Source organism: Diabrotica virgifera, chromosome 2, assembly GCF_917563875.1.
Source record: "Diabrotica virgifera virgifera chromosome 2, PGI_DIABVI_V3a".
NCBI classification, from domain to species: Eukaryota; Metazoa; Arthropoda; class Insecta; order Coleoptera; family Chrysomelidae; genus Diabrotica; species Diabrotica virgifera.
The window spans coordinates 5058388-5074261 of NC_065444.1; the positions used below are offsets into that span (position 1 = coordinate 5058388).

The 15874-nt window shown below is 31.0% G+C and overlaps 1 protein-coding gene across 1 annotated transcript in view; it reads left to right on the forward strand.

The window, feature by feature from the left end:
* Positions 1-356: 356 nt before the first annotated feature.
* The window catches only part of LOC114324661 (KH domain-containing, RNA-binding, signal transduction-associated protein 2-like), a 1309325-nt gene continuing 1293807 nt past the window's right edge, over positions 357-15874 (forward strand). The window contains exon 1 of the mRNA XM_028272525.2: positions 357-500. The gene's annotated coding sequence lies outside the window, so the exon portion shown is untranslated. The remainder of the gene's footprint in view (positions 501-15874) is intronic.

Here is a 15874-nt window from a genome sequence, read left to right on the forward strand (position 1 = left end):
CGAATGATGCCATTTAAATAATTGCACAATGTACAGGTATTATACAGGTTTTTGTTGCTTTTTAAAATATATCCCTACATTTCGAATGTATTCTTAAGCAGCAATACATTTCTCACTCCCGGAAAATTCCACTTTTATTTAGACTCCTATTTATTGTTAAATAATGTATATTTTCCCTGGCGTAAGTTGGAAAGAACAGGTAGCAGTATAAATTTCACTCCCTTCGAAAGTATAAACCTCTCCAGTGGAAATCCACCTACCTGCCACCTTCTGTTATCTGGAGCATGCGTCCGAATTTCTCTGGAAGAGCGTTCGGATGATGCTCCTCATCCCAGCCAGTTCTGCTACGGACACGATTCTGTGCGTTCATCTGGATCTCGACGGGACTCGGGACGTGCTCTAACACGTTTTTACTGGTGAAAACGTTTCGTGTTTTCGTTAGAGGCTCATTTGCTTGTTGAAACTTTTCGGCGGAGTCGAGGAGTTACAGGAGGAATAAGGTAGGATTTAACGATATTGTTATGAGGATATACATTTTTGAGTGGGTACTCGGTGTGGATTAAAAGTTTTATAAAATATTTGTTTCTTTTTCTATACCAATTTTTTGAATTGTTTCTGCTTGGTATTTTAGAATAAATCTTTTATTGGCTTTTGGTTTTAAATTATATTTATTAAATGTGCTTTTTATTTTAAATTAAATCGAAACAATATAAGATACATTCAATAATAATAGTTATCCAAAAATATGGAAATAATTTTGTTTAAGGTCGGTTTGTTATAACGTTTTTGTGGGATGAATAACTTTAAGAAGAACTAAGCTAGGATTTGAAGATATTACTGTTAGGAACATGAAATAAATAATACGAAATTAATAAATAAAATAAATGTAAATATTGTGTTTATATCGGATTAGAGACAATTGTTTGCAGTGACAATTACACTTTTTACCTAAAAGAGATTTTATAATTAGACTTCCAATCTGGAAATCGTTTTCAACAAGATTAATAAGAAAAAGTGTGAAAAGAGTGTGTAACTTTCAAGATGTTGAGGAGGTTATGTGATATTAAAATTAAGGTTGATATACTTGGCCATGATGTTGTAGGCAACAGCAATTCTTTCGCTGAATATTACTGAGGATCGATATTTTATGCTCTATGGTTTTGTTAGTCAAGTTTTGATGATTGTGTGTGTTTATGAATTATTAATGCACAACAATATTGTGTTGTACAGTATATGTATGTTGTGTATGATTGAAAACGTGCCTATCACATTTTCTCATTCCCTATTGTTGGTATACTCTTGTTGTTCACTTATTTTTAAGTATTACAACCAAAGCCTACTACATTATGCCGATGGTTTGCTACCCATTTTTCTTCATTTAGTAGGATGAGCAGCAGCCATCATCCCATATAAACGCATCCCATCACCCCCATCATCCCCATAAAAACACAATATTTAACTTAAAAATGCCACAAGAAAAAACAGTTTCAGAACCTTATTAAATATATGTAATATGTAGGTAATTAATGTTTATTTGAAGAATATCTTCAGTCGATTTAAAGAATATGATCAGTCAATTTGAAGAGACCTGGGTTTAATAATAAAGAGAAAAAGCAAAATTGGGGCGATTTAAAATTTGTGTTTTTTCTCCATAGAGGCGGGGATGAAAACGATTTGCCAAAAACAAAGAACGCTCGAATAAAATATTTATGATATTTGTTTTGGTTTGACATATTCAAATGATCTATATTTCGAAGACTATATTCTAAATGTATGTCGTAATTATTATTACGATAGCACGGACAGGTATTTTAGACCTGGATCCCGCGTACCAAAAAAAAATTTATTTATAGCAAGCTGAAAATTTGTTAATAGCTTAACGGTGTCTAGTCGGACAAACTTTGATGTATGGGAACACTGGAACAGGGGAAGTTTTAATTGTGGAACAGGTTAAAAATTTGGAACTTCGAGACTACGAAAACGTTCCATGTATATTGTCTGACAGACCTTCCAATTGATTTGTTACCATTTCATTAAACTCTCATGCAAAAATCAGACTATTTATCACAAACTGGGCATTTTAATGAGTGGAACACGAAGAACATGTCAAATGACAGGAATCGTGTTGGTTAGTAATAGCAGTCTGATTTTTGCATGAGAGTTTAATAAAAGGGTAACAAATCAATTGGATGCTCTGTCCGACAAAATATATGGGACGTTTTCGTAATCTGACGTTCCAAATTTTTCAATTGTTCCACAGGTAAAACTTTCCCTGTTTCAGTGTTCCCGTACATTAACGTTTGTCCGACTAGACACCGTTAAGCTATTAACAAATTTTCAGCTTGCTATTAATCAACTTTTTTTGGTACGCGTGATTCAGGCCTATTTCTTGAGAAATTTTTAATAATTTACAAAAACCATTTGTTGATTTATTTTAGTCCGATAATAGTTAAACGGAATTGCAATCTACTCTCACTAGATTAAGTATACGGAAAAGTAAGCAGAATATTGAGTTACACGATCATGCGTCAATCACATCTACAACTTAACCAAACTCAATAAAAAAAGACTGGCTAGACCAACTTATCTATTATTTTTGGATATGACAAAAGCCTCTGCTACAATGCCTCTATGTAGACTTGACAAACATACTCTTCTGAAAGTAATACAACGATTCTACTACGATATCAACGAATTTTAGGGTAAATACGCTAAAAACTTACCTAAACAACCAATGAGATACTGAAGAAATGAAGTAGGTCATGCTTCGGAATAGGTATATCATTAAATGAGGAAACAACCTCATACACGCTTCATTTTGCGGATGACCAACTTATAAAAAATGGAAAGAAATGGACGCATTGAAAAAGAAATCAGAAAGGGAATTATAAAAGGGAAACAAATAATAGACACACTGAACTACTGGACTACTCTGGTCAAACACTATCTCTAAACAGAAAAACGTACAGCTATATAACAGTATTTTTTAAAACGTTTTAAAATAAAACATATCATGGACAGAAAAATCATCATCATGAAAAAATACAGAAAACAGCTTATTTGGTACTGACAGGTACAGCGAATGACAAACCATTGCCTACCGAAGTTAATATTGGATTAACAGCCACATGTGCACAAAAAACTTGGAAGATCGGAAACAACATTGCTTGATGGAGTCCAAAACGTAATGTCAGAGAGAGATCAACGACCATTAGACTCGACCGGTAGACTTGGAAAGGAAAATGGAGACTGGAAACTGGAAGATCCAGAACCTGTTAAACCGGACAGTGTGAAGTCATTTAGTTGCTCCAGGTAAACATATTCAATGTCAGCAATACGTTTTTATAGTACTAGCTAATACAGAGTAGTCACGATCATGTTGTTTAGGGTACAATTGTTGTAATTGATGGATTCGACCGTTACTTGATGGAAGTTCATTTTATCTCACAATAAAACACTGAAAAACGTTTGTTTTTCTATACTTTCACAAAATTTATTACAACTATGTTATTACTACAGCTGTTTCGGCAAAGTGCCTTTCTCAAGTGATATATTTTACAATGTGTTTGCCTTTTTAAGTCTTTAACTGAAGAGGTTGAGGAGTGGAGAGCTGTTTGTCTCGAGTTGGTCATTCAGAATTATATCTGTATTTTTCAATTTATTAATTTCCATTGATTCTAAAAGTGATAGCTTAAGGCCTTTATTTTGAATATGTAGAATTTGAAACTCTTTATTGAAAGAATGATTATGATCTAGAAGGTGAAGTGCGTATGTAGAAGTGTCTGTTTTTCTATTGTTGAAAGCCCTTTTGTGTTCTGCTATCCGTTTGTCAAAAGTTCTGCCAGTTTGACCGATGTAAGTTTTCGGACAGTCACCACAAGTTAGTTTGTACACACCACTCTGTAGTTGCTTTCTCTTTCGGCTTTTATTAAACATAGCAAACAGCAAACATATTAAAAACAATAAAAGCCGAAAGAGAAAGCAACTACAGAGTGGTGTGTACAAACTAACTTGTGGTGACTGTCCGAAAACTTACATCAGTCAAACTGGCAGAACTTTTGACAAACGGATAGCAGAACACAAAAGGGCTTTCAACAATAGAAAAACAGACACTTCTACATACGCACTTCACCTTCTAGATCATAATCATTCTTTCAATGAAGAGTTTCAAATTCTACATATTCAAAATAAAGGCCTTAAGCTATCACTTTTAGAATCAATGGAAATTAATAAATTGAAAAATACAGATATAATTCTGAATGACCAACTCGAGACAAACAGCTCCCCACTCCTCAACCTCTTCAGTTAAAGACTTAAAAAGGCAAACACATTTTAAAATATATCACTTGAGAAAGGCACTTTGCCGAAACAGCTGTAGTAATAACATAGTTGTAATAAATTTTGTGGAAGTATAGAAAAACAAACGTTTTTCAGTGTTTTATTGTGAGATACAATTGTTGTGACCACCTGTTATTATACATTAAACACCGTTGATCACGGTCACTGTTTAAAATCATCGTTATTCACAAATCACGGTCACTGATTACGGCGTACTTTAAAAATCACCATGTTCTTTATTGCTAGTATGCATTACTTACATCACATTAACTGATCTTATTTAAGAAGTGTCCGAAGGGCATGCTCATTTCATTTTGTATCTTTTTAGCGACCAAAGTACGACCAACTTTAACTTCTGTTTCAATATTTTGCTTTTTTAGTTTATAGTTTATAAAATTATAGGTTTCTCACAATTCTTTGAAAAACACTTAAATTTTGAAAAATTTGTCCAGAAAGTCCTTTGTTATGGGTCGCAACAATAGAATTTCTTAAATCGTTAGATAAACATTTTCCGCGATCCATTTTAACAAATAACTAGATTAAATAACTCATCTGACGTCATAAATAATTTTTTCAGTGCACACCTGATAATATAATGATAATATAATTTCCAAAAAAAATTATGTTTTATTGGATACGTAAATATTTATCACTAAAGCTCGGATATATAGGCAACAAAAATTGAAGAAAAAGGCGCTTATATAGGCAAAGATTTTTATAAAAAAAGGCAGGAATATTGACATTTAGGCAAAATATAGGCAATAAAGAAATATAACTTATTATTTATTGTACAAAGTGAATTAACGTAATATTAACTTAAGACAGGTATATTTACACATCATAATGATAACATTAGTATAAATAAACTAGTAACTAAATAACTGTTAATTAATAATTAAACATTGTAACCACTTAAAATTCTATCATTAATAGAAACAACTAAATGTTTTTCAATATTTTCGGTCTTAAAACTATGTCTTCGATCACTTAAAATTAATTTGTACATTGAAAACGAACGTTCGATATCGACAGATGTAATTGGAGCATATTTCAGAGCGGATAATAAATCTGTCATAATTTGTAATTCCTCGGAAAATATCCCATTCAAAACTTTAGCAACATTAGATAAAAACGAAAAACCTTCATTCTTGTCGAAAACATATTTCATTTTTTTAAAAATTAATGGACCGTTACTTCCAGGTGCCGATTTAATTTTCGTCTTTAAATTATCTATTAATTTTACTGACTCTCATAAATTTATCTCTTGTTTTTCTAATAAGGTAATTGTGGTAACTATTAATTTATAATTGTCATTGATATAAGCGAGTTCCTGTTTCAATTTGGGATTTTTTAATATTTTTTTGCTTCTCGAATGGCTTCGGAAATATCATCATCAAATTCTGACATAACTAATTCTATTTCATTGTAGTGTTCAAAGTTAAAAAAACTGCTTGCCATTACAAAAATTTTTTTCATAAAATTTATAAAATTATTTACCAACAGAAACAGATTTCTTATTTCTTCAGCAATTCTATTTACCCCGTGGGCTACACAAGTGCAATGAATTAAATTAGGATAAAAAATATTTAAATTAACAGCAGCTTTTAACATATATGTCGCAGCATCTGAAAGCATTAAAACTATTTTATTCACTGGTATAGGGTTGGGTAAAAAGAGGTTTGTTAAACTATCTTGTATAAATCGACTTATTGTTAAATTGTTTGTTTTTTCCAATTCTTTAACGGCAACTAAATAAGGTTTTCTCGCAAAGTTTTCGTTCAAAATTCCAATCATTAAATTAGCTATATACCTGCCGCATACATCTGTCGTTTCATCCACGATAATATACAAAAAATTGCTCTCTAACTCCCGCTTAATTTTTGAAATACATTCCACATAACATTTTTCCACAGTATGTTTTCTCAATGTACTCTCGTCCGGTGAGGATTTATTAAGATAGTTTTCGAAAAAGCATTTAAAACTAGGGTTATTAACTTTATATAGAGGAATGTTGGATGCAATCATCATCTGGCATAAATCAAATTTAAATGCGTCTTCCTCCTTTTTTTATTGAACTGCTTAAACTATCCCGCAGAGATATTTGGGCTAACTTAGAGGAATTTAATTTTTCCAAATTACGTTTATGAAGTGGGGTTCCACAATGCTGGTCAATAAAGTACTTTTTTCTACTTGAAATCTGAGAATTAAAAAAAAATAATTAGAATTCTAAAACCGCTTTAGAATTTAGTTATGTTTTGGGACGAGAAAAAATAAAACTTACCGATTTGCCGCATGGTTTACAAAATGCTCCATCTCCTTCTAGAAAAAGTTCCGAATAAGGTGCGATCGATAGCCTTAATTTAGATGTCATCTTTTCACACAAATGTCTAAAACGTTTTAAAACGTGTTCTTTGCTTTTCGGTATACGCAACAAAACTAAACTAGGATATAGCAATTTGTGACTAAACTCTGATACATTAACCGACTGTACAACTGATAATAAACTAATAAAGCTTAGGGATTTCCAAATAGTTAACCCTCAAGTCTCGATCAGGTACATTTTCCTAGAAATCTGTTATATAAACAAACCATTGATATTTTATTATTGACCCAAAATTTTATTATAGAATGGTTTAGTAATAGAATAATATCATGGGTAGTACCATGAAATTTTAAAAAAGGCACAAATAGACGGAATTTACGAAAAAAGGCCAAAAGTGCAAAAAACAATTATAATAGGCAAAATAGGCAAAAAAAGGCATTTTGCCTATAAACCGAGCTTTATTCATCACTGATTTGGTGGTGGTCGCATTAATTTTCCTTTCACATTACCTTTCCTTTTACCTTATTATTTACCTTACATTTCCCTTATTATCGTAGGTCTATAGGGGAGTGCAATTAGAACGAAAAGATACAATGTTTCGGAAAAAATCAAACAAGGTTATATTTTTCTTTTGTTAGTTTACAAATATGTTAAAGTAAAAAGTTCTACTCACAAATTTCGCCGCTAATTGTTTATTAATTGTTTAAACAATAACAATTATTTTGTATAAATAATGTTAAAAATATGGGCGAATTCAACATTATATTTTGATAAATTTTTTTTTTTTTTAGTTTTGATTATGCTGAACCCGAATCTGACATTACAATTTGCAAATTCAAAATGGCGGATTCAAAATGGAGGATTTTTTCCTAAAAATCCTTAAAAAGTAGTTGTAAAATCCGAATTTTTTTTATAAAACGTGTTTGTTTGCATATATGTGGATATTTTTGAGAGATTCCTGAACCTGAATCAAATTTTGATAATTTAAATTATAAAATGGCAGATCCAAAATGGCGGATAACTTAAAAAAATATTTGTAAAATCATAATTTCTTTACAAAATGTATTTATTTCTACATATATTTATTTTTAAGTGCTTTGATAAACCTAACTTAAATGTTAACATTATAAACTATAAAATGGCGGATCCAAAATGCGGATTTTCATAAAAGAACATAAAAAAGAACAGTTTTCTAAAACATTTATTGTCTTAATTTTTAACAGGTTGTTGAATCTTAATTAAAGATTAAAAATTTAAATTTAAAAATGGCGGATCCAAAATGGCGTATATTTAAATGAAAAACAAGTAGAATCCAATCAAACAAATATGGAATTTCATCTTTAAAAAAAGATAAACAAATAATTTTCACAATAATATTAAAAATTAAAATGTATTAGAAAGAATATTTAAAAAAAAACAAATTTTGGATTAGAACGATATAATTACATATTGGAACATAGTTTTTAATTCCAAACAACTTTTCTTTATAAAAATTATCGATACTGTGAAATATAAAGGTACTTTACTCTTGAGTAAAATTCATATTTTTTTAAATACCTCGTACAAAATTAACAAAATTTGATATTTGATGGTTGCATCTTATGTTATATACGATGCAGAGTATTTTATAAAGAATAACTTTTTTTCGTAAAACTGATATTAAAAAAGTTAGCAATAGGTTCCAAGTTACGCAGACATACTGTATAAGAGTTAAAAAAATTTTTTTGTTGAACATTTGTTATTGTTGAAGCTTATTATTAAATGTATTTTAGGTAAGTTTTACAAAAAAAAGTTTTGATCACTCTGTATATACATTTTTTCAGCTGGTAACTTTCGGTTTTTGTATTACATTTTTGTTATCTTTCTTAGTTTTCTCAAAAATAAATTGTTTATTTCATTTTTAAACTAAAATAATTTAGTATTTTTTTAAAGATTACATCCCAAGCTTTAAAAAAATAGCAAAAAAATTGTATTAGATTTATTCAAACTTGAGTAATACCGTCTTAAAATGGTGGGAATTCTGTAAAACTACTAAGTTTTCAAAAATTACATTTTTTGAGACATCGTATTATTTGAATTAAATTTTTGAGATTTTTTTTGAATAAAACATCGTTTAGTAAGATGATTGAGAGTTAAGTTGTGCAAATTTGAGAGTTTTATAAGTAAAATTGTATTAGTTACACATTTTTAAATCATTTTTAAACAAAATTCATGTAAGGCTCAATTTCCGCTCACACCGTACTTATGTCCATACATTTTATTTCTTTTTGTAACAACCATAAGAGAGCTTATTTCATCTTCTTTCATGTCCAATTTGTAAAATTTCTTTTGATCCATTAGTTAAAGAATTACATAAAAAAATTCAGCCGTGCACTTCTTCCAACGCTAGTTTACAGTGCGCCAATGTGTGTGAGAAGGGTGACTTTAGCGTTATAAATAAAAAATTACAGGAGCTAGAGATTTAATTTTAGAAAAATCTTTATATAAGGTTTTTTTTGTAAAATTTTCTGAATTTTTCAATGGTCAAGTCATTTTTTTTCTAAAAATTACATTTTCGGAGTTATTTAAAAAAACATCTAACTTCGCTGTTCATTTGTTTAATAAAAAATGAAGCACCCACTTTTCGAGTAGAACTTTTTGATATGTTGTTTATTAAACATTTCTTAATGAAATTACAAAAAGTTTTATCTTGTTTGATTTTTTCCGAAATGAAAATCTAAATGCACTCCCCTACTACTAACAGGACACTATCGCCTCGAGGGGCACATGAACAAAATCGGACTGGCATAAAGTGCGAATTGCAGATTCTGTCAGGCTTATGACGAGACGACGAAACACGTTGTGTGCAACTGCTCAGGGCTGGATAGGATAAGGCTGAATTTATTTGAGCATTATAAACTAGATCCCTACGACTTCATGGACGTGTCACCTAAAGCCATAATAGACTTTACTAAAAAGGGTGGACTGAATGAACAACTTTAACCTAGGGATGAGCCACAATTGACATCTTGGGGGTCGAATGGAAGGGTAGTTATGCGCCCATTCAAATTGAATCTAACCTAAACTACTTTCCCTTTTTTGTTTATTAATAATTATTGTAGTTGATAAAAGCATTAGATATCGTTGATTAAATGGCAAAGCTAAATAAATTTTAACTTTATAAAGCAGTATTATGTTCAGATGAGATTGAGAATTGGGTGTAATTAAAATTAAATTAACTACTGTATTTTTCATTACACCAATAATTGTGGCTCAATTCCATATAAACATAATACTAAATTAAACATGCCACAAGGAAACTGTTTCAGAACCTTGCTTTATAAAGCAGATACCAATCAATTGAATAACATTTATTGTATATTCTACAATTTATTGAAATCAAAATTGATCTATCAATACCAATCTACCATTTTATATATACAAAGAATCTCCTTTATTTTAATGTACTTTTTTTGGTTTATGTGTATTTCAATTCATTTTAAAAATTGTTAGTCTGATTGGAAAAGCGTAATATCAATGTTTCTATTTAGTCCTGTCGCCAGGGGCCGTTGTACCGGCCTTCCAAATTCAGATGGACTTACCCAAGTTTTTTTTATGTATTTTGGCCCGTAGAATACGAATTTTTTGGGTAACAGTTGATCCGGATGTCGATAAGATTGTTATAAACAAAGAACTTGAGGAATTACATAACAGCGATTTCTCGAAAAACAAAACATTTTTTGTATTTTTTGGGTCATTCTAACTAAAAAATGTTCCTTCAAGTTTTTTCGTACGATGCATAGTTTTCGAGATAAACGCCGTTGAACTTTCAAAAAATCGAAAAATTGCAATTTTTGAACCCGAATAACCTTTGAATAAAAAATAAAATAGCAATTCTGCTTACCGCCTTTAAAAGTTTGAGTCAAATTATATCTGTTTTGAATATTTGCATTGACAAAAATTTATTTTTTGATTGTTAAAAAAAGCTATAAACACATAGTGTTTCCCGTGCCTAATACATGCGTTTACATGCATGCTACGTAGAAATAGCCTCGCTTGCACTTTTACCTACTCTACCTACTCGTTCGATTTTAAATGAGAAATCATTGAAAACATCACTCAAGCACTAGCTATTTATAGCTTTGTTTAACAATAAAATAATAAATATTTAGCAATACAAATAATTAAAACCGATAAGATTTGACTTGAACTTTCAAATGCGGTAAGCAGAATTGCTATTTTATTTTTTAATCAAAAGTTATTCGGGTTCAAAAATTGCAATTTTTCGATTTTTTGAAAGTTCAACCGCGTTTATCTCGAAAACTATGCATCCTACGAAAAAATTAGTAGGAACACTTTTTGGTTAGAATGGCCCAAAAATACAAAAAAATGTTTTGTTTTGCGAGAAATCGCTGTTATGTGATTCCTCAACTTCTTGGTTTATAACAATCTTATCGACATCCGGATCAACTGTTACCCAAAAAATTCGTGTTCTACAGGTCAAAATACATAAAAAAATCTTGGGTAAGTCCATCTGAATACAGGAGGCCGTTGTACCCCCCTGGCGACAGGACTAATTATCTTTGTGAAAAATTCCACATCTGTAACTACTTATAAGTATAATTTTATTCTTATGTTCCTTATCTCTTTGTTTTTATAAATTGTATTGCACATCTGATGAAGTCAAAAAGTGTCTACGGTCTCCTAATAATTCTTCGTGTTGGGTAATTAACGGCTCGAAGTTGAACATGACCAAATCATCTTAACCTATGCTCTCATGTTTGCATCAATTGGTGTTTCCCCTAGTCTTCCCTAATATACTAATTTTTAATTTTATCGTTTTTTGTAACTCAACTCATCCATCTAAGCATTTCCGATTCAGCCACATGCATACGAGAAAAGAATACTACACGCCATAGATGTATATTTTTATATAGTTTTATGGGAAAAGTTTAGAAAATTAATTTTTTTTTCTCTGATTCTGGCCTTGGTTTAGAATTAGAACCTTTAGCCACGTAATTGTATACCTTATCACTAACTCAGGTGTAATATGTAGTGTGTGTGTTGAGTAAGTGTCTTGTTACTTTTCAAAGTCGACGTCATTGTCTTTGCAAAGAGACGCTAATTGTATCCGAATGTCTGCGGTCCCTCCGGTGAGTACAGATACCACAAGGACAGAAACTATTTTCATTTATTAATTTATAATAAATGAAAAAATTCCTGACCCTGGTGAGATTAGAACTCACTACCATTCGGAACTTTCGATCCAAAGGTTAGGCGCTCTTACCACTGAAGAAAATTAATTTATGTCAAAGACCACGAGATCATTGATTTTCATCGCCCTGTATATGGCCCAAAAATTGTAAATATTGTATTATTTATTGTGTATTAGTTAGTCATAAGCAGTGTTTCGTTGAAAGTGAAAATCGTTCAGTATTAATGATTCTATGAACGGACTTATACAATTAATACGGTCGGATTAGAAAGTACATGTATTCGCTTTGAAGTGAACAATAGGACGTTTATAAATGCTTCTTAGAAGGAAAAACGGTAAACACGATTGTTGAGTTTTAGAATATCGGTTTTTTATAGCATGTAGAAACACAAAAGTAATTTTGGTATCTCCTGGAATTTGACGAAACGGAAAAGTTGTATACAAAATTAATTTGTTCTTAAGAAATGAAAGTACGGATGTAATGTGTAGAGAGGATGTTTTGTGATTGGCGAGAGAGACGGTTGGAGGGAGAATAGAGTGTTTGAGTCTGGTTTTGAGGAGAAAAAAAGTTTTACTGTGTAATGAACATCTGGAGAGAGCAGTTCAGTTTTTTTGAAAAGTAAGAAGTCGGTGTAAATTGGTGAAGTTGGCGGCCGTGTAAGCAGAATCGTGTTGAAACGAAATCGTTGATCGAGTGGAGAAATTAAATCTCCTTGTGTCCGAAGAGATTCCTGATTCTGTCTGGAACGATTTATTTAAATTTGGTTTTGTTTTCCATAAGTCGTAATTAAAATAATTAATTAATTAATCAAAATAAGAATATGCTGATCAATCTCATAACAGAGAGAAAATACAGAGCAGAACAATATGTATAGCATTAACAGGTCTTTTAGTCCCACTGCTGGATGAATAATTGCCATCGTTTTGTGTTTTTAGCCATCAGTTTTCAATCTCTGATTCCAATCTGTATGACATCTTCCATCACTATGTCTCTCTATTCCTTTCTTGGCCTTATTCTCTTTTTTTTGCCCTCACATACTTTCCAACCAGTATTCTTGAATTGTCTATTACCTTGCATTCTTTCTGGAAGTCCGATCCATTCTAGTCTACGTTTTATCACTATTTTTGTTATTGGAGGTTTAGCATACAATTGGTACACTTATACAATAATTTGTCTTCTTATAGTTTCTGTCCTCCCATAACTCAGTCGGTACCTACAGGCCGTTATGTGGGGACAAGACCTTGTTCAGCACTGATAATGATCTATACAGATAGAAAACGTTTTGAGGTAGTCCTTTAAGGAATTTTTACTTATATACCTTTTATAAATGATTTTAATAAATAGATTTTTTTGTGATATTTTGTACAGACCCAGCTACAGGAAATCATTTTACTTGTGGATTTTTTAAATAAAACAGTAAATTGGTCCCTAAGTACTGGTTTTCATTTTTGTTCTAATAAAACAAAATGTATATTTTCAAAAAAACATATCGAGGATAAACCAAACCTTACGCTTGAGAATCGAAATCTTTCCTATACAAACGAAATAAAATTCCTAGGAATGATAGTTTATCAACAGTTAAATTGGAAAAGTCATATTCAGCAATTAGTAAATTACATACTAAAGATAGGTATAAGTATCAAGTTTCTCTGGGTTTCATCAGCTGTTAAAGAAGCCGTAAATGAACTCCATGTCAACCCAACCTGTAAGTGTGGACCTAAAAAGCTACTTCATAAAGAATCTGTTCAAAAACTGGAACAATAAATGGAAATCTGCACCAACAAAGCTTCAGGAGAAAAAAAGTTAAGGTGGACCATGGTAACCACCCGAGGTATTCAGACGAAAGTAAATCCATATTATGTACTTATTTCCCGTTTCCGACTTGGACATACCCAGTTTTCTCATGAACATTTTTTGTTTAAAAAGGAAGAACGTCCAATTTGTGAAAGTGCGGCTCATCCTTTACAGTAAAACATGTGTTAGTAGAAAAGTGCGAAAAGTTCAATAGTTATTCAATTAAATACTATGTATTGACCCAACAATATTGACCCAACATGACCCAACAAAAGATATTTTAAATTCAAATAACACTATTGATAACCTACTGTTGTTTTTAAAATACTTTAATAATTTACTAAGTATACTGTAATTAAGTGTTACCATTTAGTCCAGAAAGCCACTGCGCATCCGCTAGGAAAAATATTCCGATTCGGATTTTTTGCCCAATTTTACTCAAAAAGAACCCCTTTTAACAAATTTGCATGTTGCCAGGACCAAAAGTGGGTCAAAAATTTTTTAAACGTTTTTTTTTTGTTTTTTTCCTAAAATTATTTTTGAAGTTATACTTCTTTGGGCGCGATTGAGAGTAAAATTTCATAATAGTGCGCGCATGCGCACACAGACAGTATGTACCTAGTTGCAATGAAATGTTCAGAATTAAAAAATGGCTTCGAACTCTTGGGAGAAAACAGATGAGAGGTAGAGCATTGGACTAGAGATCGAGAGGTCGCGGGTTCAAATCCCGGACGATTCACTTTTTTTTTTAATTTTTGGTAGTTTTAATAAAAAATTTTTGACAATGGTAGGTGAGAAAGTTAGTTTAATATTTAAATAAAATGCAAATATAAACAGTTAAGTATATTTATTTCGTTGAAATTATATAATAGAAGTATAACTTCTTACGTGCGTACAAAGTACACACACATTCTTTTTTTTTTGCATGGAAAAAAGTTTTTTAGGTTTTTTGGATTATTCCAAACAGAAAAGGTGTTAAGTGACATTTCTCTAAGTTGATAGTTTTTGACATATAAGCGATTAAAAATTGAAAAATTGCGAAATTGGCCATTTTTCACCCTCAATAAACTATGTGAAAAACTGAAAATTTGAATATTGCCAAGGTAGGTAGATATTCTTTAAACGTCGGTTGATGAAATCCCGAAGAGCTTTTTGCAATACAATATTCAAAACTCCTTTGTTTTTTAATTGCTAATCAAGCGTGCGCGACACTATTTTCCACAGACAGTATGGTGCAAATGAAAGGAATAAATTCGTTATTTCGTAAACCGACGACTTTAAGGAAAAATCCCGAAACAGGTCGATTTCTATTTTTAAGTTATGATATTGTGGCATATATGGTATACTAGTGAAGTCATCCGCCTGGGCGTGATGACGTAATCGATGATTTTTTTAAATAAGAGTAGGGGTCGTGTGGTAGCTCATTTGAAAGGTTCTTTAATTCTCTATTCAGTAATGTAAACATCTACATAATTATTATACAGGGTGTCCAAAATTTTTTTATTAAATTAAATTTTTTGCCAAAAAAGAAGTAGAAGGACACCCTGTATAAATATTTATATAAATATTAATATTACTGAATAGAGAATTGAAGAACCTTTCAAATGAGCTAGCACGCGACCCCTATTCTTATTTAAAAAAATCATAGATTACGTCATCAGGCCCAGATGGATGACGTCACTAATATCATAACTTAAAAATAAAAATCGACCTGTTTCGGGATTTTTCCTTAAAGTCGCCGGTTTACGAAATAACGAATTTATTCCTTTCATTTGCACCATACTGTCGGTGGAAAATAGTGTCGCGCACACTTGATTAGCAATTAAAAAACGAAGGAGTTTTGAATACTGTATTGCAAAAAGCTCTTCGGGATTTCATCAATCAATTTTTAAAGAAAATCTATCTACCTTGGCAACATTCAAATTTTTAGTTTTTCGCATAGTTTTTGGGGATTAAAAATGGCAAATTTCGCAATTTTTCAATTTTTAATCGCTTATATGTCAAAAACTATCAACTTTATTTAGAGAAATGTCAGTAAAGACCTTTTCTGTTTAAAATGATCCAAAAAACCTAAAAAAACTTTGTTCCATGCAAAAAAAATAATTTTAGGAAAAAAACAAAAAAAAAATTTTTGACCCACTTTTGGTCCTAGCAACATGCAAATTTGTTAAAAGGGGTACTTTTTGAGTAAGATTGTGCAAAAAATCCGAATCGGAATATTTTT